The sequence below is a fragment of the Schistocerca serialis genome, chromosome 7, assembly GCF_023864345.2.
Source record: "Schistocerca serialis cubense isolate TAMUIC-IGC-003099 chromosome 7, iqSchSeri2.2, whole genome shotgun sequence".
NCBI lineage: Eukaryota > Metazoa > Arthropoda > Insecta > Orthoptera > Acrididae > Schistocerca > Schistocerca serialis.
Genome location: NC_064644.1, coordinates 47,589,991 through 47,616,574, shown reverse-complemented (window position 1 = coordinate 47,616,574; position 26,584 = coordinate 47,589,991).

Here is a 26,584-nt window from a genome sequence, read left to right as displayed (position 1 = left end):
AGTCTAACTTTTGAAGCTGTTGCTGTGTTTGTCTCTGGTGTTGTTCCATTGTGTCTTAACTTTTGAAGCTTTTGTCCCATTTGTCTCTGATTTTGTTCCATTTGTTGCATTAATTGCAATAATAATGTATTAGTGTCTGGAATCTGTTTCTCTATGCTTTTTGGCAGTGCATTTTCACCGGCAACATTCACATTTCGACAAGCAGAAAATGTGTCTTGACTCATTTGAGAAAACGGTGAGGACCCAAAACCTAAGTCTACAGTATTTGCAATATTGTGTTCTGTCATTTCGGATTCCTGAGGCGAGCTGTTTCCGACCGATCGATCGATAATGCTTCCCTGTTCACTAATTGTTTCACTGTCTACACCATTGTTTGCAGCCCGCTCCATTTCCCTATGCACAATTACCAAATTACTACTTTGAACATCAGTTAATTCATTACTCGGTGGCGCTAACACACTGCTTTCGTTTTCACTGTCATTTCTCAGTTTACTTTGGAGCCTAGTATTACGTTTTTCACACACCATTATTGTCACAATATTTCACACGATAACACAGAAAAGCACAATTTGAAGAGCAAAAATAAGAGAACACATTAACATAGTACTGAAAATAATATCTCGTTAATTGCAAGCGCAGCAGCGAAATACTTGGTACAAATTAACATGCATGCCACAACAACAATGAAAGACTGCAACTACAAAGGAGATTCTCTCTACAATTACGCGCTAGCAATAAACAATAGCTACACTAATTACACAAACTACAAGAATAAATCAGAAGATTCCAGTGAGGTATCCTCGGCTAAGGGTCGACATATGAAACGTCCCCTTTGAACAATTATACATGACTGTGCTTAAACTGACATACAATATTTTTAGCGCAACGCAATCTGACTTTCAAAAATCCCTGCAAAAGAATGGCCCTGAGTAACATTAAACTATACCTTTCAGAAATCACTTACCTCACAAAAATCTTCGCTACTCAAGCTACTGCAATACAGCGAGCGCCACTACTGCCAGCTAAATAAAAGATTCAAAGTACTGAAGGCACTAACTACTGATAGGCATAGTTAGCAAATGAAAGATTTTGATAGAGAACAACCAATGTATTTACCTCAATAGTCATAATATATATAGCATTTCATGACAAATTTCAAAACTCCGCCATCTCTCTCCCCACATCAACCATCTCTTATCTTGTTTGGATCTGTTATTTCTTGTTACGTGTGTTGCAAATGGTGTGTAAGTGAAAAACTTCACTAATAAGAGATAACTGACAACTGGCTTACTTGTTTCTGCTAGATCTTTTGCGTTTTGCTTTCCTGCCGTTGTTAAGAAGCATCTCGTCTCTGCCTATAAAGTCTGCTGTTACTTACATAGTCCTACTGAACCTTAACTGAACTTAATCATATCTGGTATGTCTCCCTGCCCCAAAACGTACTCTTATATTCGAGTTCCTGCCTGATGAGTTGGTTTCTTTCTACCTCTGTGTACTCTGAGTTTGAAACTGAGGAGTATAACTTCCGTGTTGTTTGATAAAACCTGGTTAATTTAATTTTAGTCCCATTTTATCCTGTCAGTTCCGCTTTTTATTTCTTGTCTTCTGGGAGAATGCATTAAGGCGAAATATCTTACTCTTCTCGGAAGATCCCTATTGTAACTCATCATCAAACTGTTAGCATGATGATGCATAGTTTGGATAGCTTCTTGGAAATGTATTTTATTTAGTGGTAAAACAAGCCTTGCTATTCTAAGATTCCTTCTGTATCTTGCTATAGCTGCCTTCTACAAAACGTATCCTACATCTACATATATACTCCGCTAGCCACCAAGCGGTGGTTGGGGGAGGGCACAATTCGCGCCAAAGTCATATCCCCCCCTCTGTTTCACTCGCGGATCGCGCGAGGGAAAAACGACTGTCTGAACGCCTCAGTACGAGCTCTTATTTCCCTTATCTTTGAACGATGATCATTATGGGACTTGAAGTTGGTGGTAATAATATATGCTCTATATCCTCGGCGAAGATTGGATTTCGGAATTTAGTGAGCAGCCCCTTCTGTTTAGCGCGTCATCTATCTGCACGTCTGTCCCACTTCAAACTTTCTATGAGATTTGTAACGCTCTCCCCATGGTTAAATGTACCAGTCACGAATCTTGCCGCTCTTCTTTGGACCATCTCAATCTCTTGATTCAGACCCAACTGGTAAGGGTCCCATAAAGATGAACAATAAGACTGGACGAACTAACGTATTGTAAGCTATTTCCTTTGTTGAAGGACTGCATCGCTTCAGGATTCTACCAATAAACCGCAATCTAGAGTGCGCCTTACCCGTTACTTGTGTAATATGATCATTCCATTTGAGATCATTTCGAATAGTCACACCCAGATACTTGACTGATGTTACCGCTTCCAAAGACTGATCATTTATTTTATACTCATACATTAATGGGGATTTTCGCCTTATTATACACAGTAGGTTACACTTACTAATATTGAGAGATAACTGCCAGTGATTATACCACTCATTTACTTTCTGCAAATACTCCGTAACTACTAAAATCTTTCCATCACATATTGAGATTAAATGTTTTAATATTTAGTAAAATTCTTTCGCATCTCTATGAATTACTGTAACTTATTACATAAGCACGGTTGTCTATGGTTTGCATCTTCATTAAGCATCACGAACAAATTGACGAATTTTTCGTTTTCTGAGTGTCCTGAACTTACATGAGTCGACGCCACTTATCCTCAATATGCTCCGGTGAAGTGTGTATCCACACTCATGCTTTTTGATTTCTCGCTGTCGAACTCTTATGGACCATTAGCTCGGCTGAACTCATGTTATTTTCTATTCCTGACCTCGAAATTATGAAGCACATACGTTTTTGAACTCTGTGTCTTTTTGCTATGAATTAAATAAAAAAATTCTCGACAGCGAAACATTGCTGATATATGACGACGAGAAAAACAACACAATAGCGAAATAAAGAAAATCATAACTGAAACAAAACTTGAAATCACATTACAACCGAACAACAGAAGTTCATTCGCTTGATGTTAACTACTTGCTCTGCCAATTCCTTGTTGCATCTATTTACTTCGTTGTTTTCAAGGAGTAGCTTGGCTTAAAAAAAAATTTGTGAATTTAGAGGATAAAAAGTCTGAAAGAAACTCAGTTCGGGACTACACTTATAATAACACATAGAGGTCATGATGAGCAGATGTTTTATGTTGTGCTGCTATAGTTATGCCCGAGATAATAATTGATTTAGTGGTGATGGGTTTTTACGTTTTATTTCTTAAGAAGCCAATATCAGTTCCTCTCACTAACTGTTAGGATTTCACCTGAATCAAAATTTCTGATCAATAAAAAATAAAATAACTAGATGCATGAGGTGTACGAATGGAAATATAACACGTTATAAATGCTTTCATTTTCAGAAACGATATCTATTTGTACCATGATTCGATGTATTACAGTTAAGCTTTAAAAAACTAATACTAAAATAGTTTTCGTCTTCTTATCTCATACTACCTCCCCCCATGAACCATGGACCTTGCCGTTGGTGGGGAGGCTTGCGGGCCTCAGCGATACAGATGGCCTTACCGTAGGTGCAACCACAACGGAGGGGTATCTGTTGAGAGGCCAGACAAACATGTGGTTCCTGAAGAGGGGCAGCAGCCTTTTCAGTAGTTGCAGGGGCAACAGTCTGGATGATTGACTGATCTGGCCTTGTAACATTAACCAAAACGGCCTTGCTGTGCTGGTACTGCGAACGGCTGAAAGCAAGGGGAAACTACAGCCGTAATTTTTCCCGAGGGCATGCAGCTTTACTGTATGATGAAATGATGATGGCGTCCTCTTGGGTAAAATATTCCAGAGGTAAAATAGTCCCCCATTCGGATCTCCGGGCGGGGACTACTCAAGAGGACGTCGTTATCAGGAGAAAGAAAACTGGCGTTCTACGGATCGGAGCGTGGAATGTCAGATCCCTTAATCGGGCAGGTAGGTTAGAAAATTTAAAAAGGGAAATGGATAGGTTAAAGTTAGATATAGCGGGAATTAGTGAAGTTCGGTGGCAGGAGGAACAAGACTTTTGGTCAGGTGATTACAGGGTTATAAATACAAAATCAAATAGGGGTAATGCAGGAGTAGAATTAATAATGAATAAAAAAAATAGGAGTAAGCTACTACAAACAGCAAACTGAACTCATTATTGTGGCCAAGATAGACACAAAGCCCAAGCCTACTACAGTAGTACAAGTTTATATGCCAGCTAGCTCTGCAGATGATGAAGAAATTGATGAAATGTATGACGAAATAAAGGAAATTATTCAGGTAGTGAAGGGAGACGAAAATTTAATAGTCATGGGTGACTGGAATTCGTCAGTAGGAAAAGGGAGAGAAGGAAACGTAGTAGGTGAATATGGATTGGGGGGAAGAAATGAAAGAGGAAGCCGCCTTGTAGAATTTTGCACAGAGCATACCTTAATCATAGCTAACACTTGGTTCACGAATCATAAAAGAGGGTTGTATACCTGGAAGAATCCTGGAGATACTAAAAGGTATCAGATAGATTATATAATGGTAACACAGAGATTTAAGAACCAGGTTTTAAATTGTAAGACATTTCCAGGGGCAGATGTGGATTCTGACCGCAATCTATTGGTTATGAACTGCAGATTGAAACTGAAGAAACTGCAAAAAGGTGGGAATTTAAGGAGATGGGACCTAGATAAACTGAAAGAACCAGAGGTTGTAGAGAGTTTCAGGGAGAGCATAAGGGAACAATTGACAGGAATGGGGGAAAGAAATACAGTAGAAGAAGAATGGGTAGCTCTGAGGGATGAAGTAGTGAAGGCAGCAGAGGATCAAGTAGGTAAAAAGACGAGGGCTAATAGAAATCCTTGGGTAACAGAAGAAATATTGAATTTAATTGATGAAAGGAGAAAATATAAAAATGCAGTAAATGAAGCAGGCAAAAAGGAATACAAATGTCTCAAAAATGAGATTGACAGGAAGTGCAAAATGGCTAAGCAGGGATGGCTAGAGGACAAATGTAAGGATGTAGAGGCTTGTCTCAATAGGGGTAAGATAGATACTGCCCACAGGAAAATTAAAGAGACCTTTGGAGAGAAGAGAACCACTTGTATGAATATCAAGAGCTCAGATGGCAACCCAGTTCTAAGCAAAGAAGGGAAGGCAGAAAGGTGGAAGGAGTATATAGAGGGTTTATACAAGGGCAATGTACTTGAGGACAATATTATGGAAATGGAAGAGGATGTAGATGAAGACGAAATGGGAGATAAGATACTGCGTGAAGAGTTTGACAGAGCACTGAAAGACCTGAGTCGAAACAAGGCCCCGGGAGTAGACAACATTCCATTAGAACTACTGATGGCCATGGGAGAGCCAGTCATGACAAAACTCTACCATCTGGTGAGCAAGATGTATGAGACAGGCGAAATACCCTCAGACTTCAAGAAGAATATAATAATTCCAATCCCAAAGAAAGCAGGTGTTGACAGATGTGAAAATTGCCGAACTATCAGTTTAATAAGTCACAGCTGCAAAATACTAACGCGAATTCCTTACAGACGAATGGAAAAACTGGTAGAAGCGGACATCGGGGAAGATCAGTTTGTTTCTGTAGAAATGATGGAACACGTGAGGCAACACTAACCTTACGACTTATCTTAGAAGAAAGATTAAGAAAAGGCAAACCTACATTTCTAGCATTTGTAGACTTAGAGAAAGCTTTTGACAATATTAACTGGAAGACTCTCTTTCAAATTCTGAAGGTGGCAGGGCTAAAATACAGGGAGCGAAAGGCTATTTACAATTTGTACAGAAACCAGATGGCAGTTATAAGAGTCGAGGGATATGAAATGGAAGCAGTGGTTGGGAAGGGGGTGAGACAGGGTTGTAGCCTCTCCCCGATGTTATTCAAACTGTATATTGAGCAAGCAGTAAAGGAAACAAAAGAAAAATTCGGATAGGTATTAAAATTCATGGAGAAGAAGTAAAAACTTTGAGGTTCGCCGATGACATTGTAATTCTGTCAGAGACAGCAAAGGACTCGGAAGAGCTGTTGAACGGAATGGACAGTGTCTTGAAAGGAGGATATAAGATGAACATCAACAAAAGCAAAACGAGGATAATGGAATGTAGTCAAATTAAATCGGGTGATGCTGAGGGAATTAGATTAGGAAATGAGACACTTAAAGTAGTAAAGGTGTTTTGCTATTTGGGGAGCAAAATAACTGATGATGGTCGAAGTAGAGAGGATATAAAATGTAGACTGGCAATGGCAAGGAAGTCGTTTCTGAATAAGAGAAATTTGTTAACATCGAGTATAGATTTAAGTGTCAGGAAGTCGTTTCTGAATGTATTTGTATGGAGTGTAGCCATGTATGGAAGTGAAACATGGACGATAACTAGTTTGGACAAGAAGAGAATAGAAGCTTTCGAAATGTGGTGCTACAGAAGAATGCTGAAGATAAGGTGGGTAGATCACGTAACTAATGAGGAGGTATTGAATAGGATTGGGGAGAAGAGACGTTTGTGGCACAACTTGACTAGAAGAAGGGATCGGTTGGTAGGACATGTTTTGAGGCATAAAGGAATCACAAATTTAGCATTGGAGGGCAGCGTGGAGGGTAAAAATCGTAGAGGGGGACCAAGAGATGAATACACTAAGCATATTCAGAAGGATGTAGGTTGCAGTAAGTACTGAGAGATGAAGAAGCTTGCACAGGATAGGGTAGCATGGAGAGCTGCATCAAACCAGTCTCAGGACTGAAGACCACAACAACAACAACAACATCTCATAGTAGCGAACCCAAGATCGCTGTGCAGTTGTTAATAGAATACTGTAACAGGAATTATGGGTGTACGACATAACGGAGGATATCTCTGAAGATTGTGCCAGGAGGCAAATTTGGGCTCCTCATTGCGATTTCGCGTATTTTGAAGATATGGAATTCGAAATTATAATAAATTATATAGAACATAAATGGAAAAGATCTCGAAATATCCGTGACCGGCTAACGTCAAATCTTTCCACGATTGTCTGAACATTAGGATCCACATAGGCTATATAGTACTTCACCAACAATGCACAGATTGCTTGCTAGGGTCGACTGCGGGAAGATAACACCACGATGTGGAAATGTGTGGTTTTCTTTCTCACTGTTGATTTGAACTACGATAACAGTGCATTTAAACCATTAGACAAACTGCTTCTGTTATAAGTCCATTGATAGTGACCGGGTCAAATATCTCACGAAATAAGCATCAAACGAAAAAACTACAAATAACGAAACTCGTCTAACTTGAAAGGGGAAACCAGACGGCGCTATGGTTGGCCCGCTAGATGGCGCTGACATAGGTCAAACGGATATCAACTGATTTTTGTAAAATAGGAAACCCATTTATTATTACATATTCGTGTAGTACGTAAAGAAATATGAATGTTTTAGTTGGACCACTTTTTTCGCTTTGTGATGGATGGCGCTGTAATAGTCACAAACGTATAAGTACGTGGTATGACTTAACATTCCGCCAGTGCGGGCGGTATTTGCTTCGTGATACATTACCCGTGTTAAAATGGACCGTTTACCAATTGCGGAAAAGATTGATATCGTGTTGATGTTTGGCTACTCAGATCAAAATGCCCAACGGGCGTGTGCTATGTATGCTGCTCGGTATCCTGGACGAAGTTATTTAAGGAAACAGGAAGTGTTCAGCCACATGTGAAACGTCAACCACGACCTGCAACAAATGATGATGCCCAAGTAGGTGTTTTAGCTGCTCTCGCGGCTAATCAATAGCAGACAAATTGCGCGAGAATCGGGAATCTCAAAAACGTCGGTGTTGAGAATGCTACATCAACATCGATTGCACCTGTACCATTTTTCTATACACCAGGAATTGCATGGCGGTGACTTTGAACGTCGTGAACAGTTCTTCCACTGGGCACAAGAGAAATTACGGGACGATGACAGATTTGCGTTCTATTTTGCGACGAAGCATCATTCACCAACAGCGGTAACGTAAACCGGCATAATATGCACTATAGGGCAACGGAAAATCCACGACGGCTACGAAAAGTGGAACATCAGCGACCTTGGCGGGTTAACGTATGGTGCGGCATTATGGGAGGAAGGATAATTGGCCCCCATTTTATCGATGCCAATGTAAGTGGTGCAATGTATGCTGATTTCCTACGTAATGTTCTACCGATGTTACTACAAGATGTTTCACTGCATGACAGAATGGCGATGTACTCCCAACATGATGGATGTCAGGCACATAGCTCGCGTGCGGTTGAAGCGGTATTGAATAGCATATTTCATGAGAGGTGGCTTGGTCGTCGAAGCACCATACCATGGCCCGCACGTTCTTCGGATCTGACGTCCCCGGGTTTATTTCTGTGGGGGAAGTTGAAGGATATTTGCTATCGTGATCCACCGACAACGCCTGACAACATGCGTCAGCACATTGTCAATGCATGTGCGAACATTACGGAAGGTGAACTATTGGCTGTTGAGAGGAACGTCGTTACACGTATTGCCAAATGCATTGAGGATAACGGACATCATTTTGAGCGTTTATTGCATTAATGTGGTATTCACAGGTAATCACGCTGTAACAGCATGCGTTCTCAGAAATGATAAGTTCACAAAGGTACATATATCACATTGGACAACCGAAATAAAATGTTCAAACGTACCTACGTTCTGTATTTTAATTTAAAAAACCTACCTATTACCAACTGTTCGTCTAAAATTGTGAGCCATGTGTTCGTGACTATTTCAGCGCCATCTATCGCAAAGCGAAAAAAGTGGTCCAACTGAAACATTTATATTTCTTTACGTACTGCACCAATATGTAATAAAAAATTGGGGTTCCTATTTGAAAAAACGCAGTTGATATCCGTTTGACCTATGGCAGCGATATTTAGTGGGCCAACCGTAGCGCCATATGGTTCCCCCTTCAAGCTAGACAAGTTTCGTCTGTGGTGTCACCGCCAGACACCACACTTGCTAGGTGGTAGCTTTAAATCGGCCGCGGTCCATTAGTACATGTCGGACCCGCGTGTCGCCACTGTCAGGGATCGCAGACCGAGCGCCACCACAAGGCAAGTCTCGAGAGACTGACTAGCACTCGTCCCAGTTGTACGGACGACGTAGCTAGCGACTATACTGACGAAGCCTCGCTCCTTTGCCGAGCCGATAGTTAGAATAGCCTTCAGCTAAGTCAATGGCTACGACCTAGCAAGGCGCCATTAGTAACATTGCATGTATCTAAAGAGTCTCACTTGTATCGCCACAATCTCCAGATGTACCAAAAGGATGGATTAAAGTTAAGTATTCCAGAAGCTACGTACTTTTCTTTATAGCATTCATTACGTATCCTGTTTCAGACCTCACGCCATCCTGCTTTAGCTTAGCGCGTGCCTTTCGGCTTCCTCTCATTGTGTCTAGGCTGTCTTGTCTAGACACAACATCGTCCTTTGTAGTTTTTTCGTTTGACGCTGATTTCGTGAGATATTTGGCCCGGTGACTATCAATGGACCACATTGTATGTATACACTATTGGCCATTAAAACTGCTACACTACGAAGATGACGTGCTACAGACGCGAAATTTAACCGACAGGAAGTAGATGCTGTGATATGCAAATGACTAGCTTTTCAGAGCATTCACACAAGGTTGGCACCAGTGGCGACACCTACAACGTGCTGACATGAGGAAAATTTCCAACAGATTTCTCATACACAAACAGCAGTTGACTCGTGTTGCCTGGTGAAACGTTGTTGCGATGCCTCGTGTACGGAGGAGAAATGCGTACCATTACGTTTCCGACTTTGATAAACGTCGGATTGTAGCCTATCGCGATTGTGGTTTATCGTATCGCGACATTGCTGCTCGCGTTGGTCGTTATCGAATGACTGTTAGCAGAATGTGGAATCGGTGGGTTCAGGAGGGTAATGCGGAACGCCGTGCAGGGTTCCAACGGCCTCGTATCACTAGCAGTCGAGATGACTGGCATCTTATCCGCATGGCTGTAACGGATCGTGCAGCCACGTCTCGATCCCTGAGACAACAGATGGGGACGTTTGCAAGACAACAACCATCTGCACGAACAGTTCGATGACGTTTGCAGCAGCATGGACTATCAGCTCGAAGACCATGGCTGTGGTTACCCTTGACGCTGCATCACAGAAAGAAGTTCCCTCGACGGTGTACTCAACGACGAAACTGGGTGCACGAATGGCAAAACGTCATTTTTTCGGACGAATGCAGGTTCTGTTTACAGCATCATTATTGTCGCATCCGTGCTTGGCGTCAACGCGGTGAACGCACACTGGAAGCGTGTATTCGTCATCGCCATTATGGCGTATCGCCTGGGGTGATGGTATGGGGTGCCACTGGTTACACGTCTCGGTCACCTCTTGTTCGCATTGACGGCACTTTGAACAGTGGACGTTACATTTCAGATGTGTTACGACCCGTGGCTCTACCCTTCATTCGATCCCTGTGAAACCCTACATTTCAGCAGGATAATGAACGTCGGCATGTTGCAGGTCCTGTACGGGCCTTTCTGGATACAGAAAATGTTCGACTGTGGCCTGGCCAGCACGTTCTCCAGATCTCTCACCAATTGAAAATGTCTGGTCAATAGTTGCCGAGCAACTGGCTCGTCATAACACGCCAGTCACTACTCTTGATGAACTGTGGTATCGTGCTGAAGCTGCATGGGCAGCTGTACTTGTACACGCCATCCAGGCGTATCAAGGCCGTTATTACGGCCAGAGGTGGTTGTTCTGGGTACTGATTTCTCGGGATCTATGCAACCAATTTGCGTGAAAATGTATTCACACACACACACACACACACACACACACACACACACACACACACACACACACACATATATATATATATATATATATATATATATATATATATATATATATATATATATATATAGTTGCGCGGTATATACAATTTTAAACGAAGACATTACACACAACAATGTTTCACCAGGAAACCTGTATATTAGAAAAGTTGTATTTATTGAATATCGGCTTGCTGCTACGGTCGCAGGCTCGAATCTTGCCTCAGGCATGGATTGTGTGATGTCCTTAGGTTAAGGTAGTTCTAAGTCCAGAGGACTGATGACCTCAGATGTGAGTCCCGTAGTGCTTAGAGCCATTTGAACCATTTTTAACGTTGTTAAAAGAGACTGCGAGAAAGAAAACGAAACCGCGCATTTTCATAGCAGACCATTTTCTTTATCATAGTTGGTTTTAAGAGAAAACTTTTGCATTGTCGTTTAAAAATAAATAGCCTATGTCCATAAGAACGATTACTGGAGTATCGTGTAAAAATTTGAATGAAATTTGTTGTGACCTTTTCGAGATTTTTGCTAACAACGTTTCACCTTTATATATTAGTATAGATCTGTGTATTATATACAGCGTGGTCAAGAACAGTCTGAGAAGTTTGTAAGAGCGTTGCGGGAGAGGATGTGGAGAGAAATAATGGTTATGAAGAAAATTACGTACGAGGGTAATCCCAAAAGTAAGGTCTCCTATTTTTTTATAAGTAGAGAAGTCTGATTGTGTGGCAGTTGGTCACACTGTTATGAAGAGTGCTTCACGCGCTGTGTGTAAACATGCGCACGCCGCGCAGAGGCGCTCGGTCTTGGCTTGGCAGCCGATGAGAATGGAAATCCCGTTGGATGTTACCGCCAAGTGCGAATTGCGCGCAGTTATTCGGTTTTTGAACGCATAGGGCACTGCGTCGATTGAAATCCATCGCCAGTTGACCGAAGTGTATGGTGAGTCGTGCATGGATGTCAAAAATGTTAGTAAGTGGTATAGAGAGTTTGCAGCTGGTCGGACTGAAACTCACGACGAACAAAGGAGTGGGAGACCGTCAATTTCTGAGGAGACAGTGTTGAAGGTTGAGCAAAGCATGCGTGAAGATCGGTGGATCACCCTGGACGATCTCTGCAAGTTCGTTCCTGAGGTTTCCCGAAGCACCACTCACAGAATTTTAATGGAAACATTGAACTACCGGAAGGTGTGCACAAAATGGGTGCCACGCATGCTGACCGAGGACAAGATGCGGCTACGAGTTGATGCTTCTCGCGCATTTCTTCACCGCCTTGCAGCCGAACAGGACAACTTTCTGCACTCAACTGTGACGGGTGACGAAACCTGGGCATACCACTTTACACCTGTGACCAAGCAACAATCACGCCAGTGGCGGCATCTTTCTTCGTCAAGCCGTGGAAATTCAAACAAACACAGTCTGCCGGTAAAGTCGTGACAACCGTTTTTTATGATCGGAAAGGGGTATTGTTGTCGACTTTATGCCCACTGGGACCACAATTAACGCTCACAGGTTATGTGAGACTCTGAAAAAACTCAAACGGGCAATTTAGAACCGGAGAAGAGGAATGTTGAGCAAGGGCGTACACATTCTCCATGACAACGCTCGTCCAGCCATCGCTCGGTAAATCGTTGCTCTCCTGCCACAGTTTCAGTGGAACATAATCATCTAGCCACCCTTAAGTCCTGAGTTGGCTCCCAGTGACTATCACCTGTTCCCTAGCTTTGGCCCGGAATGCGATTCAGCTCCGACGACGAGGTGAAAGAAGAGGTTCGTAACTTTCTGAACAGCATGGCGGCGAGCTGGTATGACAAGGGCATACAAAAACTGCCACAGCGTCTACAAAAATGCATCGATAGAAATGGTGATTATGTCGAAAAATGGCTAAATGTTCAAGCTGTAAACTGATGTAAACCATTGTAGAAATAAACAGGTCTATGTACTTATAAAAAATAGGAGACCTTACTTTTGGGATTACCCTCGTATGCTGCGCCGTCTCCGATTTGTTTAGCATTGAAGTTAGCCAATCAGATAGAAGAGACAATGTCGCCAAACATGTGCTTCGTTTGGTTTCCCCAAACCGAACAAGCGTAGCTTTTGCTCATCTAGCATAAATTCATGACATCCGAGAAAAGCACAATTTAACTTGTAACGAGCGTCTTGATCAGTGGTAACTCACGAGTAAACAGATGCCTGTGCATTACCGCACTTTAGCTCCTGCAAGTGCTTGAATTTGCGCGCGATGATCTGTTTGAATAACTTCAATGCTAAATAACTCGGAAACGGCACAACATATCGAATTTTCGCTCAACAATTATTTTCTGCAAAACATCCCTTGCAACAGCTTTAAAAGATTTTCAAACTGTTTTTGAACACAATGTATATTAGAATATGTGTAGCCTATATCCATCCGAATACTTATACTAACCATTCGAATATTTATTAACAGGACGCAGCTCTGCATTCTAGCTCCAATGGGGCAATCATTTTGATCTTGGAGCCGCTACTTCTCAGTCGAGTACCTCCTCAGTAGGCATTACGAGGCTGAGTGCAGCCTGTTCCCGTGTTCCCACCAAGGAAACATCCTTGGCAGTACCGGAAATCGAACCCGGATCCTCTGCGTAGCAGACAGAGACGCTGACCATAGAGCTATGGAGATGGACAATGTTTGTTGGAGTATCATGGAAAAATATTAAGTTAATCGGTCACGAACTTCTCGAGATTGTTGCTAACAACGTTTCCCCATTACATATTAATGTAGGCATAGATCAGTGGTTCCTAACATATCTGAGACCATTACTACTAAGTGTAGTTAGATATTTGTTAGTACCCCCTATCCTCCTTGTGACGTTTCCACTCGTGAAGTGGATAAAAATAAATTCTGAGTCTCCATTCATTTGTACCACAAATCTAAGTTGTGGATTTCATCAGTATCATGTGATGAATTTCAACGGCCACTGTCAAATTCCAGATTTCTGGTGCCAGAGTTCACTTCTGCAATCACGGTGGTTCCCAACCTTTCTGTCACCATTAGCCTTGAATGCAATCGAATATTAGCTGGCACCCCTTCATCCCTCCTGATACCCCGAGTACCATCAACATTAGTGTCTAATTAAACTTCAGAATGAAATAAATTTTCTTTGAACATTTTTGTTTTTAAAATAAAGAAAATAAATGATATTTAGTTTTGAAGGTATTTTATTAAACCACGAACTAATGAGCTGATGAGATAACTGGAATTGATTATTTCTGACAAATTTCTATTAGAATGATGAAGCAGTTTGCAGTGCATTGGGAATGTTCCCTGAAAATCCTTTTCAAGAAATGAAAGCTAACTGTCCACATTGTGGGTAGACGCTTGTTAGTATTATGTGCTTCCACTGCACCACTCCTCTCGCAGCGACACTTACTTCACCCACACCCCACGCCCCCATTTAAAATCAACCAAGTTAAAATGTGTGCACTGTTCTTAGTTTGTAAATCACTCGATTTCTGGACTCCGTACTTCTGGATTGGCTGAATGTGGAATGTTTCAGGCTGCTAATACCTTGTGTAAATCACCACTGCCAATAATAATAACAATAACAATAGTACTGTGTAGCCCGTCAATTAGGTGTCAAGTGAATAATGAAACAATTTCTGGTCCTTCGCGGAACCTTGAATAGGATAACTGGTTTCGTGTGAGACTTATTCATTTGGTTAATTCCAATATCATAAAATATTCAGTCAAATCGTGATACGATTTCAAAGCGGTGCAAAGATTTCCAGCTTGCCTTAAATATTCAAAAATATAAAATTGTGCACTTCACAAAACGAAAAAAACGTAGAATTCTGTAACTATAATATCAGTGAGTGACTGTTGGAATCGGCCAGCTCGCACAAATAGCTGCGTGTAACACTTTGCAGGGATTTGAAATGGAATGATCACACAGGCTCTGTCGTGTGTAAAACAGCTGGTGGACTTCGGTTTATTGGTAGAATGGTGGGGAAATACAATGAGTCTGCAAAGGAGATAGCTTACAAATCACTCATGCGAACGGTTCTAGAATATTGCTCATGTGTGGGACTCGTACCAAACAGGACTAACAGAGGATGTGAACGTGTACAGAGAAGGGCAACACGAATGATCACAGGTTTGTCTGATCCGTGGAAGAGTCTCACAGAAATACTGAAGGAACTGAACTGGCAGACTCGTGAAGATGAACACAAACTATCCAGAGAAAACCCACTTGCAAAGTTTCAAGAATCGGCTTTAAATGATGGCTCCAGGAATATACGACAACCTGCACAGAAGCATTCTAGCTTTCATTCTCCTACACTCCATACTTGAATGGAATGGGAAGAAACCCTAACGACCGGTACGATGGGACGTCCTCTTTGCCATGCACCTCAAGGTTGTCTGCAAAATATTGATGTAAATGTAGAAACTACCTACAAGGAAACTACCTACAACTCGGAGAAGGCATTTTCATGACATATTATTAATCTTACCTGATGTACACTATGTGATCAAAAGTATCCGGAAACCTGGATGAAAATGACTTCCAAGTTCGTGGCACCCTCCATCGGTAATGCTGGAATTCATTATGGTGTTGGCCCACCCTTAGCCTTCATGACAGCTTCCACTCTCGCAGGCACACGTTCAGATAGGTGTTGGAAGGTTTGATGTGGAATGGCAGCCCATTTATCACGGAGTGCTGCACTAAGGAGAGGTATCGATGTCGGTCGGTGAGGCCCGGCAAAAATTCGGGTTCCAAAACATCAGAAAAGTGTTCTATAGCATTTAGGTGAGGACTCTGTGCAGGCCAATCCATTGTTGTTGTTGTTGTTGTGGTCTTCAGTCCTGAGACTGGTTCGCTGCCCTCCAATGCTAAATTTGTGATCCCTTGATGCCTCAGAACATGTCCTACCAACCGGTCCCTTCTTCTAGTCAAGTTGTGCCACAAACTCCTCTTCTCCCCGATTCTATTCAATACCTCCTCATTAGTTATGTGATCTACCCATCTAATCTTACAGGGATGTTATTGTAGTGTAACCACCCCGCCACAGGCCGTGCGTTATGAACAGGAGCTCCATCGTGTTGAAAGATGCAATCGCCATCCCCGAATTGCTCTTCAACAGTGCGAAGCAAAAAGGTCGTTAAAACATCAACTTAGGCCTGTTCTATGATAGTGTCACGCAAAAAGCAAAAACACGACCACACCATAACACCACCGCCTCCGAATTTTAATGTTGGCACTACACATGCTGGGAGATGACGTTCACTAGGCATTCGCTATACCCACATCCTGCCATCGGATCGTCATATTGTGTACCGTGATTCTTCACTCCTCACAACGTTTTTCCAGTGTTCAATCGTCCAATGTTTACGCTCCTTACAGCAAGCGAGGCGTCGTTTGGCATTTACCGGCGAGATGTGTGGCTTATGAGCAGCCGCTCGACCATGAAATCCAAGTTTTCTCACCTCTCGCCTAACTGTCGTAGTACTTGCTATGGATCCTGATGCTGTTTGGAATTCCTGTGTGACGGTCTGGATTGACGTCTGCCTATTACACATTACAACCCTCTTCAACTGTCGGCGGTCTCTGTCAGTTATCAAACGAGATCGGCCTGTACGCTTTTGTGCTGTACGTGTCCCTTCACGTTTTCACTTTACTATCACATTGGAAACAGTGGAGCTAGGGATGTTTAGGAGTGTGGAAATCTCGCAAACATACGTGTGGGACAAGTGACACCCAATCACCAGACCAGGTTTGAAGACCGTGAGTTCCGCGGAGCGTTTTATTCTGATCTCTCACGATGTCTAATGACAACTGAGATCGCTGTTATGGAGTACCTGGCAGTAGGTGGCAGCACAATGCACCTAATATGGAAAACGTATGTTATGGGGGTGTCCGGATACTTTTGATCACATAGTGTACATGTCAGTCTTACTGTAAAAAATGCGTGGTACAAAGTTTGTCTGTACTGGGCGTACCAGTGAGAAGAATATGGTAATACATTCGTTTCACAAACTGCAAGCTACAACACATTGTGTCAAACGTTAACGGTAGCTTTTAGAAAATGTGACTATTGCTAACTTATGTAATCAGTATTGTGGTCCTAGTAAATAGTGATAAGAGTAATGATCTCTTAAAACTAATTTAATTTCCTGATCGAAATACCGTCGATCGCTATTGTTGATCATATTACCACCATATTGGGAACCGCTGATTTAGATAGATCAACAAAGAAAAGAAAATATAGCTACTGTGCTAGTCATTATGTCAGGGTAATATTCTTAGGTGTTAGTTATGTGTTTTCAGACCAGACAAACAGGGTAAAGATGGCAGAGATTCATTACCAGGTAGCGCCTGCTCTGCAGGCATAAGTTAGCCGTGCACATGTAGTTGTAGGTAGCAGGTGCTGTGATTGGAGTACCTTGTTGCAGAAACGTCGTAATCTGTAATATTTCTTCAGTTTTCTATAATTGAATTTCATTTCAACTCTCCCTTCATACATCCTAATCTTAAGTTTACCTGACCGTCGGTCTTCCCAGTTATATCTCAGACTCCGCTTCTCCCTCCCCTGGCAGATCTTCAGACCCTTCGGTTCTGTATAAGAGTGTAATAATAGAAGTAGTTGGGACTCTGAGATTGTAGCTTCATCAGCTAAACTTTATGTACGGCGCAGTAGTGAGTAAGGGTTTCTTGTTCCTGAGTTTTGTCAGACTACCAATCCCAGTGCTGCTTCACCCAGATCAGAACCTGTACTTGGCAATACCACCTTCCACGATCTTAATCGTGCCAAGGCCTGAACAGTTTGGTAAGAGATGTGAACTTCTTTGAATCTCGCCCGAGTGATACAGATAGCACGCTCAACCCATGTGAATCTTAGAGTATGAGGTCAAATCGAACACATACATTACGTCAATATCATCGTGTAACAATCAGTCTTTGCCTGACAGGCAGTACGTTATAAGACGTGTATATTTCTATTGTCTATTATCAAATTACAATTTACGAAAGATGTTTATATTTTATTAACAGGATTAAGTAGGAATCATTAATATTTGTCATTTTGGATTGTGTCGCAGTTGGTGAAATTTTGGAAATAGTTGTGGTAGCAGGGAATGTCTGCACCAAAGTATTGTTGGCGGGAGAGACTGCACATTGATATAATTTTAAAAAGGGCGGGAGAGACCGCATATGGATACATTTTAAGAAAAGAGCGGGAAAGACCGCGCATTGATACATTTTGTAATGGTAGCTGGCATTGTCTGCACCAGAAAGCATTGTTGGCGGGAGAGACCGCACTTTAGCATTCGTAGGAAGTCAGTAGTAAGCGAGATGTGAAGCTAGATGTGAAGCGAGTCGGTAGCAGGTCTGAAGCGAGAGGTTGAGAGGAGCCGTGTGCCTGCCAGCCACCAGCTATGATTTACAAGAGATTATAAACGAATGTACAGAGACATCAGCTAACTATTATCATAAGAAGAACTAATATTATTGAATTATTTCTTTTGAGAAACTCAAGACTACTGAAGGTATGTTTGCGCAATGCTAGTTGTTAAATTATTGTAAAAAGTAAGTCCCATTTGAAAGTTTGTAAAATGATTTCATTACCAACAGTAAATATTTGAAGCGTTTTCAGAATATAATTAATTTTTGCCATCAATGTTGCATTACTGATTATAAGCCATCCCAAAAACCATCAACATAAAACTTTGCAAAAATTTTATTGTTCTCAAGAAATTTTAACTATGAATTACGTAACTTCAGTCAAATTAATTAAAGAATAACGTCAGCTTTGCTATTAAAGTCTAACGTCAGCTTTGGTAATATATACAGCCACTTATTATGACAGCCGAGCAGCAGCTAATACAGTATATTGAACCAGAGTAAGTGTATTCATGTCGCAGTTCGATGTAGCAGTCAGATGGAGATCCAGTAACAGTAAAAAAGTTAAGGAACAGTTTTGGGTTATTGCAGGTAACGACTGAGGGCCACGACGACGACACATTCTATGTTTCGTCGAAATAATCAGAAAATCACTTTTAATAAGCAGCATTTAAATTAGTATGCGAAGATTGAGAAAGAGAATTAATTTCAAAGGGAAGATTTCATTCGTTATTATTAAGCAAGAGATAGAAATCCTGAGAGAAGGTTTCATAGGTTATTGTAGAAGGGAAGGTTGCGTAACGAAAGAGGAGACGGGAAGGTTTCAACGTTAAAGTGTATTTATTTTTCATAGCTACCTAGCTGGTCATCATATGGATACTGATAGTGGCATTGTCATTCTCAATGACAAATCCAGTTTTTTGATTTCTTGTCAAGTAGAACAAGGTGCAAGTAGTATGTCTCAGACTTTCTGGCGGGTGACGATTCCATTATTCCACGTCTCATTCTTAGTAAAAAAGAACATTACAGGGGAATATCGATCAAGGTACATTTTATAAGAATTTGAGGAAAACTGATTTTAAAATTTAGTCATTCAGTGCTTTGTTCTGAGTACAGTTAATGGAAACTGACATAGCGAAATGTAAAGAATAATGGTTTCTTAGTAGCAACGCAAAATGCAATACGATGAATCAATTTATATGCACCCAAAATAAGAATGATGAAGTCCAAATGAACATCAGCTTGAACAAGCTACAAACCTTCATTATAATGTATGCACGATGTTACGGAGTCCTGTGGAGTTTTTCCCATTATATATTGCCGGTGTCGATCGTACCAGCGCCAGCATCTAACGAAGATAACGGGGTCATTCAACGAAAACGTGCACAAGGTTCGAAATGTGCCGTGTGTACCGAATTTTGTCTCCAGTGCAATCTCATTCGTAGCACAATTTTATGGAAGAACATATTGTGTGTACTAGGTGACAGTGTTGAAGTCTCCCTAAGACGTATCAGCATTCTCGAGTTCGGGGACGAAAAAACGTTCGTTTTCAACGTCGCAAGTGGAAACTGTTAATTACTTCCAAGAAATATAAAAGAGCAGTGTCACCAACGGACAGCTTCCTCTATACTGCTTAAAATTCATACATTTAACGAATACTGGAAATCCGTACAGGAAAGGTTATTGATTATCCAATTACATAAACGCTGAAAATGAAATAATCAATAATCCTAAGACATCGTACTGATAGCTCGGTTTCAAATTTTTCATCAAAGTCGAACCTCTCCTTTTGATTCGACTAATTAAATTAATTACTACGGGAAAACAACAAGCACCGCCAATATTACACCAGCACAGAAATTCTGCATTAACAGATGTCATTAATTAATTTATCTCTATTTAACACTCCTGTAACAACTATAATTAAACGTATGATTTACAAACACGTATTCTCACATAAAACAGTTCCATCACAGAATTTAGCTACTCAAACTGATGGCACTAATGTGCACTTCGTGCAACTGTTTCAGCGTCATGATCGGCCTCATCTTGATGCTGCTGTTAGGCGTGTTAACATGGGGCCGGAGAACGCACTGATGGCGGAGGGCATAGCTCAGATTGCAGTGGTGCCAGTCGAGTCTGTCAATAGATCGGGTTTCACTAGGCATGGCCTGCAAATCAATAGGTATAGGAAGGGTAGGCTGGATAAGCTTATAGGTGAGAGTGTAGTGAGTAGTGGTGGAATCACCCACGGAAAAAGATCCTGCAGTAGTTAATGTTAGAGCTGCAACTTTTTTAGATTTTAGTCATCTGATAGGTACACGTACTTAAAGGAAGTCCCTCTAACAAGTGAATCACCTTCACAAGAGGTCAGGTATCCAAGCAGAGAAGGAATTAGCATATTTCATGAAAATATAAGAGGTATTAGAGATAAAGTTAGTGAACTGCTTAAAGATGTTGACTCTATTATTGGTGTATCGGAGCACCACTTAAATAATTTGACAATCCCAAGGCTTCCCTTACCAGGATGCAGATTAGGTGGCTGTTTTTGAAGGAATTCTTGGCGGACTGGAGGAGTGGCCATGTACGTAAAAAACAGTATTCCATCCGTATCTGTGGACGTGTCACGGCACTGCACTGAACAGGTATTTGAATGTTGTGCAGGGGCAGTTGAATTTAGCGAAAGTAAATTTCCAATTGTTGTTGTTTATAGGTGTCCTAACTCTGACTTCAGAACATTTCTGCTCAAGCTAGAGAGGGTTCTTGGTCCACTTTATAGGAAGTACCAAAAATTAGTTATGCAGGGTGTTACAAAAAGGTACGGCCAAACTTTCAGGAAACATACCTCACACGCAAAGAAAGAAAATATGTTATGTGGACATGTGTCCGGAAACGCTTGCTTTCCATGTTAGAGTTCATTTTATTACTTCTCTTCAAGTCACATTAATCATGGAATGGAAACACACAGCAACAGAACGTATCAGCGTGACTTCAAGTACTTTGTTACAGGAAATGTTCAAAATGTCCTCCGTTAGCGAGGATATATGCATCCACCCTCCGTCGCTTGGAATCCCTGATGCGTTGATGCAGCCCTGGAGAATGGCGTATTGTATCACAGCCGTCCACAATAGGAGCACGAAGAGTCTCTACATTTGGTACCGGGGTTGCGTAGACAAGAGCTTTCAAATGCCCCCATAAATGAAAGTCAAGAGGGTTGAGGTCAGGAGAGCGTGGAGGCCATGAAATTGGTCCCCCTCTACCAATCCATCGGTCACCGAATCTGTTGTTGAGAAGCGTACGAACACTTCGACTGAAATGTGTAGGAGCTCCATCGTGCGTGAACCACATGTTGTGTCGTACTTGTAAAGGCACATGTTCTAGCACCACAGGTAGGGTATCCCGTATGAAATCATGATAACGTGCTCCATTGAGCGTAGGTGGAAGAACATGGGGCCCAATCAAGACACCACCAACAATGCCTGCCCAAACGTTCACAGAAAATCTGTGTTGATGACGTGATTGCACAATTGCGTGCGGATCCTCGTCAGCCCACACATGTTGATTGTGAAAATTTACAATTTGATCACGCTGGAATGAAGCCTCATCCGTAAAGAGAACATTTGCACTGAAATTAGGATTGACACATTGTTGGATGAACCATTCGCTGAAGTGTACCCGTGGAGGCCAATCAGCTGCTGATAGTGCCTGCACACGCTGTACATGGTACGGAAACAACTGGTTCTCCCGTAGCACTCTCCATACAGTGACGTGGTCAACGTTACCTTGTACAGCAGCAACTTCTCTGACGCTGACATTAGGGTTATCGTCAACTGCACGAGGAATTGCCTCGTCCATTGCAGGTGTCCTCGTCGTTCTAGGTCTTCCCAAGTCGCGAGTCATAGGCTGGAATGTTCCGTGCTCCCTAAGACGCCGATCAATTGCTTCGAACGTCTTCTTGTCGGGATACCTTCGTTCTGGAAATCTATCTCGATACAAACGTACCGCGCCACGGCTATTGCCCCGTGCTAATCCGTACATCAAATGGGCATCTGCCAACTCCGCATTTGTAAACATTGCACTTACTGCAAAACCACGTTCGTGATGAACACTAACCTGTTGATGCTACGTACTGATGTGCTTGATGCTAGTACTGTAGAGCAATGAGTCGCATATCAACACAAGCACCGAAGTCAACATCATCTTTCTTCAATTGGGCCAAATGGCGGTGAATCGAGGAAGTACATACTGACGAAACTAAAATGAGCTCTAACATGGAAATTAATCGTTTGCGGACACATGTCCACATAACATCTTTTCTTTATTTGTGTGTGAGAAATGTTTCCTGAAAGTTTGGCCGTACCTTTTTGTAACACCCTGTATGTGGTGGCTTCAATATTAATTTTGTGTATGATTGTGCAAACGAAAGGATGCTCTTAGATCTCCTAAACTCGTATAATTTGATATAGACTTGCAGACTGTTTTTCCAACCAGGGTGTAGGAGAACAGTAGCGCAACCATAGACATTATTTTTATTCATTTTTCATTATTAGATGGGCACTCTGTTAGTAAAAGGTTGAAAGGTCTTTCAGATCATGATGCTCAAATGTTAACATTAAAAGCCTTTTTTACACAAACAAATGTTACATATAACTAGAAACTATATAGGAAAGCTAATCCAACGGTAATAGAGAGTTTTTAAACCTCGTTTAGGTACAAGAGTGGTAGGATGTTTATAGTGCCGATAACATAGATGACAAATATAATGCTTTCCTTAACACATTTCTCATGCTCTTTGAAAGATACTTTCTATTAGAACGTTCTAAACAGGGTACTAGCAGTAAAAGGCAGCTGGATGGCAGACTACTGGGATAAGAACATCATGTAGAACAAAGTGGGAATTATATCAAAATATTAGAAGTAGTCACAATCAAGCTACTGTAGCCCATTACAAACAGTATTGTAAGGTGATTAAAATGTTATTAGGAAGGCAAAGAGTATGTGGTACGCAAATAGAACATCTAATTCACAGGATAAAATTAAAACCATATGGTCAGTTGTGAAGGAAGTGTCTGGTCAGCAGCACAAGGTCGACGATGTAAAGTCAGTTCTTTGTCAAAATATTTCTGTTACTGATTAATCAGATATATGCACAGTATTTAACAATCATTTTCTGAGCATTGCTGGTGAATTAAATAAAAACGTAGTTTCTACAGAGAATCATGTATCTCTCTTGGAAAATGCCTTTCCGAGATTGATGTTCAAATGGTTCAAATGGCTCTGAGCACTATGGGACTTAACTTCTGAGGTCATCAGTCCCCTAGAACTTAGAACTACTTAAACCTAACTAATCTAAGGACATCACACACATCCATGCCCGAGGCAAGAGTCGAGCGTGCGAACGTAGCGGTCGCGCGGTTCCTGACTGTAGCGCCTATAACCGCTCGGCCACTCCGGCCGGCCGAGATTGATGTCTGAAATACTCGTCTGTGATACTGACAAGGGGGAGACTGAGTCAATAATTACACTATTTAAGCCCAAGGACTCGCATAGATACGCTGGAGTGCCTAGGAGAATATTAAATTACTGTGTTAACCCTGTACTGAGCCATACCTGTAATTTTTCCTTTAAGAATGGTCAATTTCCTGAATGATTGAAGTATTTGGTAGTAAAGGTCTGCTAAAGTTATTGAAAAGGCTGTGTATGTAAGGATAATTGATAATTTTATATCACACGATTTGCCAACAAATGTACAGTTCGGCTTTAGAAGTATTTTAACAATTGAAAATGCTATATTCTCTTTTCTCTGTGAGATACTGGATGGATTAAACTAAAGGTTTCGAACGGTAGGCATTTTTTTTTATTTAACTAAGGCGTTTGAGTGTGTTGAGCGCAAACTATTGCTCCAGAAGTTGGACCATTGTGGAATTCGAGCAGTAGCTCACAATTGGTTCATCTCTTGCTTTAACAACACACAACAAAATGTCATTATTCACAGTGTTGAGAATGACTGTGCTGTGGGCTCTGAGTGGGCCACAGTCAAATGCGGAGGGGGGGGGGGGGGGGGTGCACTCCTGCTCCTTATTTACATAAATGATATGCCCTCTAGTATTACAGGCAACTAATTGTAAAATATTTGAGTTTGCTGATGACACTAGCTTCGTAGTAAGGGATGTTGTGTGCAACATTGACTCTGTTTCAAATAGTGGCGTTCATGACATAAGTTCATGGCTAGAAGAAAATAAACTAACGTTAAATCGCAGTAAGACTCAGTTTTTACAGTTTCCAACTCACAATTCAATAAAACCCAACGTTTTAATTTATATATGCTTAATGAACCAACATTTTAATTTCACAGAAGGGGCATATGATTAGTGAAACTGAACAGTTCAAATTTCTACGTGTTCAGATAGATAGTAAACTGTCATGGAAAGCCGACGTTCATGACCTTGTTCAAAGACTTAATGCAGCCATTTTAACTATTCGAACGGTATCTGAAGTAAGGGTTAGTTCGACAACAAAAGTAGTCTACTTTACTTATTTTCATTCGCTTATGTCGTATGGTATTTTATTTTGGGGTAACTCTTGCCATTCTCAAAGGACATTTTTTGCTCAGAAATGGGCAGTTCGGGCAATAAGTGACGTAAGTTTGTCGACTCCTGTTCACCCTCGCGCTACGTGACGTCACTCGTTCCCGCGACGGGCCGGAGCTGCTACGAGCTGCTCAACTTGCCTTCAGCGCATGTATTCGTTTTGGCCATCTCTCGTTGGTGCCAGCGGCCTTAGACTTAGATATATAAGCATGAAATAGTGCCAACCCCGGCTCTCCCGTCGTCCTTCCTATATCACCATTCAAAATACTAATTTCCGTAACTTCTACCTTACCGTAGGTGTGCCCCAGGGCTCCATACTTCATCCTCCCCTCTATCTCCCCACCCGTCCATCTCCTTCAATATGCTGATGACACCGCCTTCCTTACCCTCTATCCTCCCTTCAACAGCCCCAGCGCTCCCTCGAAACCCACTGAAATCAGTTTGCCACTTAGTGCAACTAATGGCTACTTCGAATCAATCCTTCCAAAATCTAGGTAATCATTATAGGACGTACCAGCCCTCCTTCCGGCTCCATGATTTCTACCTCACCATCTGTGACCGCCCTATCCAAATCCTTGAACGCCATGCGCTCCCCATCACTTTCTGTATCAGTTTCCTATCTTCCATGAGGATCCTCTATGACTTCATCCCATTCCCACATCCCCTCCTTTCTTTTGGAAACATCTGTCTCCCCTACACCAACCATTACCTCGATCCCCCTCAAGCCCTGGTGTCTCCATTCCTCTCCACTCCCCGCCTGCCGCCACTCTTTTGCCGATGTTTCTTCCCCTCTCTCCATCTCCACACCCTCCATCTCCTCTCCCAAAGGAACTTATAACGTCACCCCATACCAGATGATGTCCTTACCCCTGATATGTATCCTTCCTTCCAACTATGACCCTCCTCTTCGCCTTCCTTCCTCCCATGGGCTCACTCTCCTTCCCCTCCCCCCTGCTGTTTCCTCCCTCTTCCCCCCTGTCCTCCTCCTTTCTCAATCCTTGAGCTCCCTCCCTATTTACTGTCCCTTGGTGTGCTACTGCTTGCATCTTTTCCCTCTCCCCTCCTCCCTCAACCACCCATCTTTCTTTTCTCTTTCCCTCGTCTCTGACCTCCCCTCAGGCTCTTCAAATTTTAATGCAGTTACTTTTTCGTGTTTTGGTGCCCATTGTGTATGTAACATCAGTGCACTGCGTGTTCAGTGTCATCATCCCATACTGTGAACACCGTTTTTAAATGTGATATTCCTGCCACCAACGGTTATCTGCTATATCTTCCTCGAGTGCCATTTTAGCTGTATGCGGATTTTATGTAAATGTGCCTCATCAAACTCCCCCCTCCCTTTGAGTATTTTAACTCCAATTGCTTCCCCCTTCTCATTTATACAATTCATCTTCTATTCCCATATTTTGTATATGTGATATTCTCCTGTGGTTTTTTATGCAATCTTTTGGCTGAAGAGTGGCGAATTGTGCCACTGCCGGCCAACCCCCTGCCCTCATGGTTCAGGGGATGAAATGACAATATAGGAAAGAAAACCAGACCTGGTAGTCAGTAGTTTTACTCCTGACGACGATGGCGGAGCTAGCCATCAAAAACTTGGGCATTTCATTGGAATTGGCGCTGCTTGGAAACCGAGATTTTATCCAGAAACCCCATTCGTTTGCAATATCACTTATTCCATGGTAAAAAAAAGACATTGTTCTC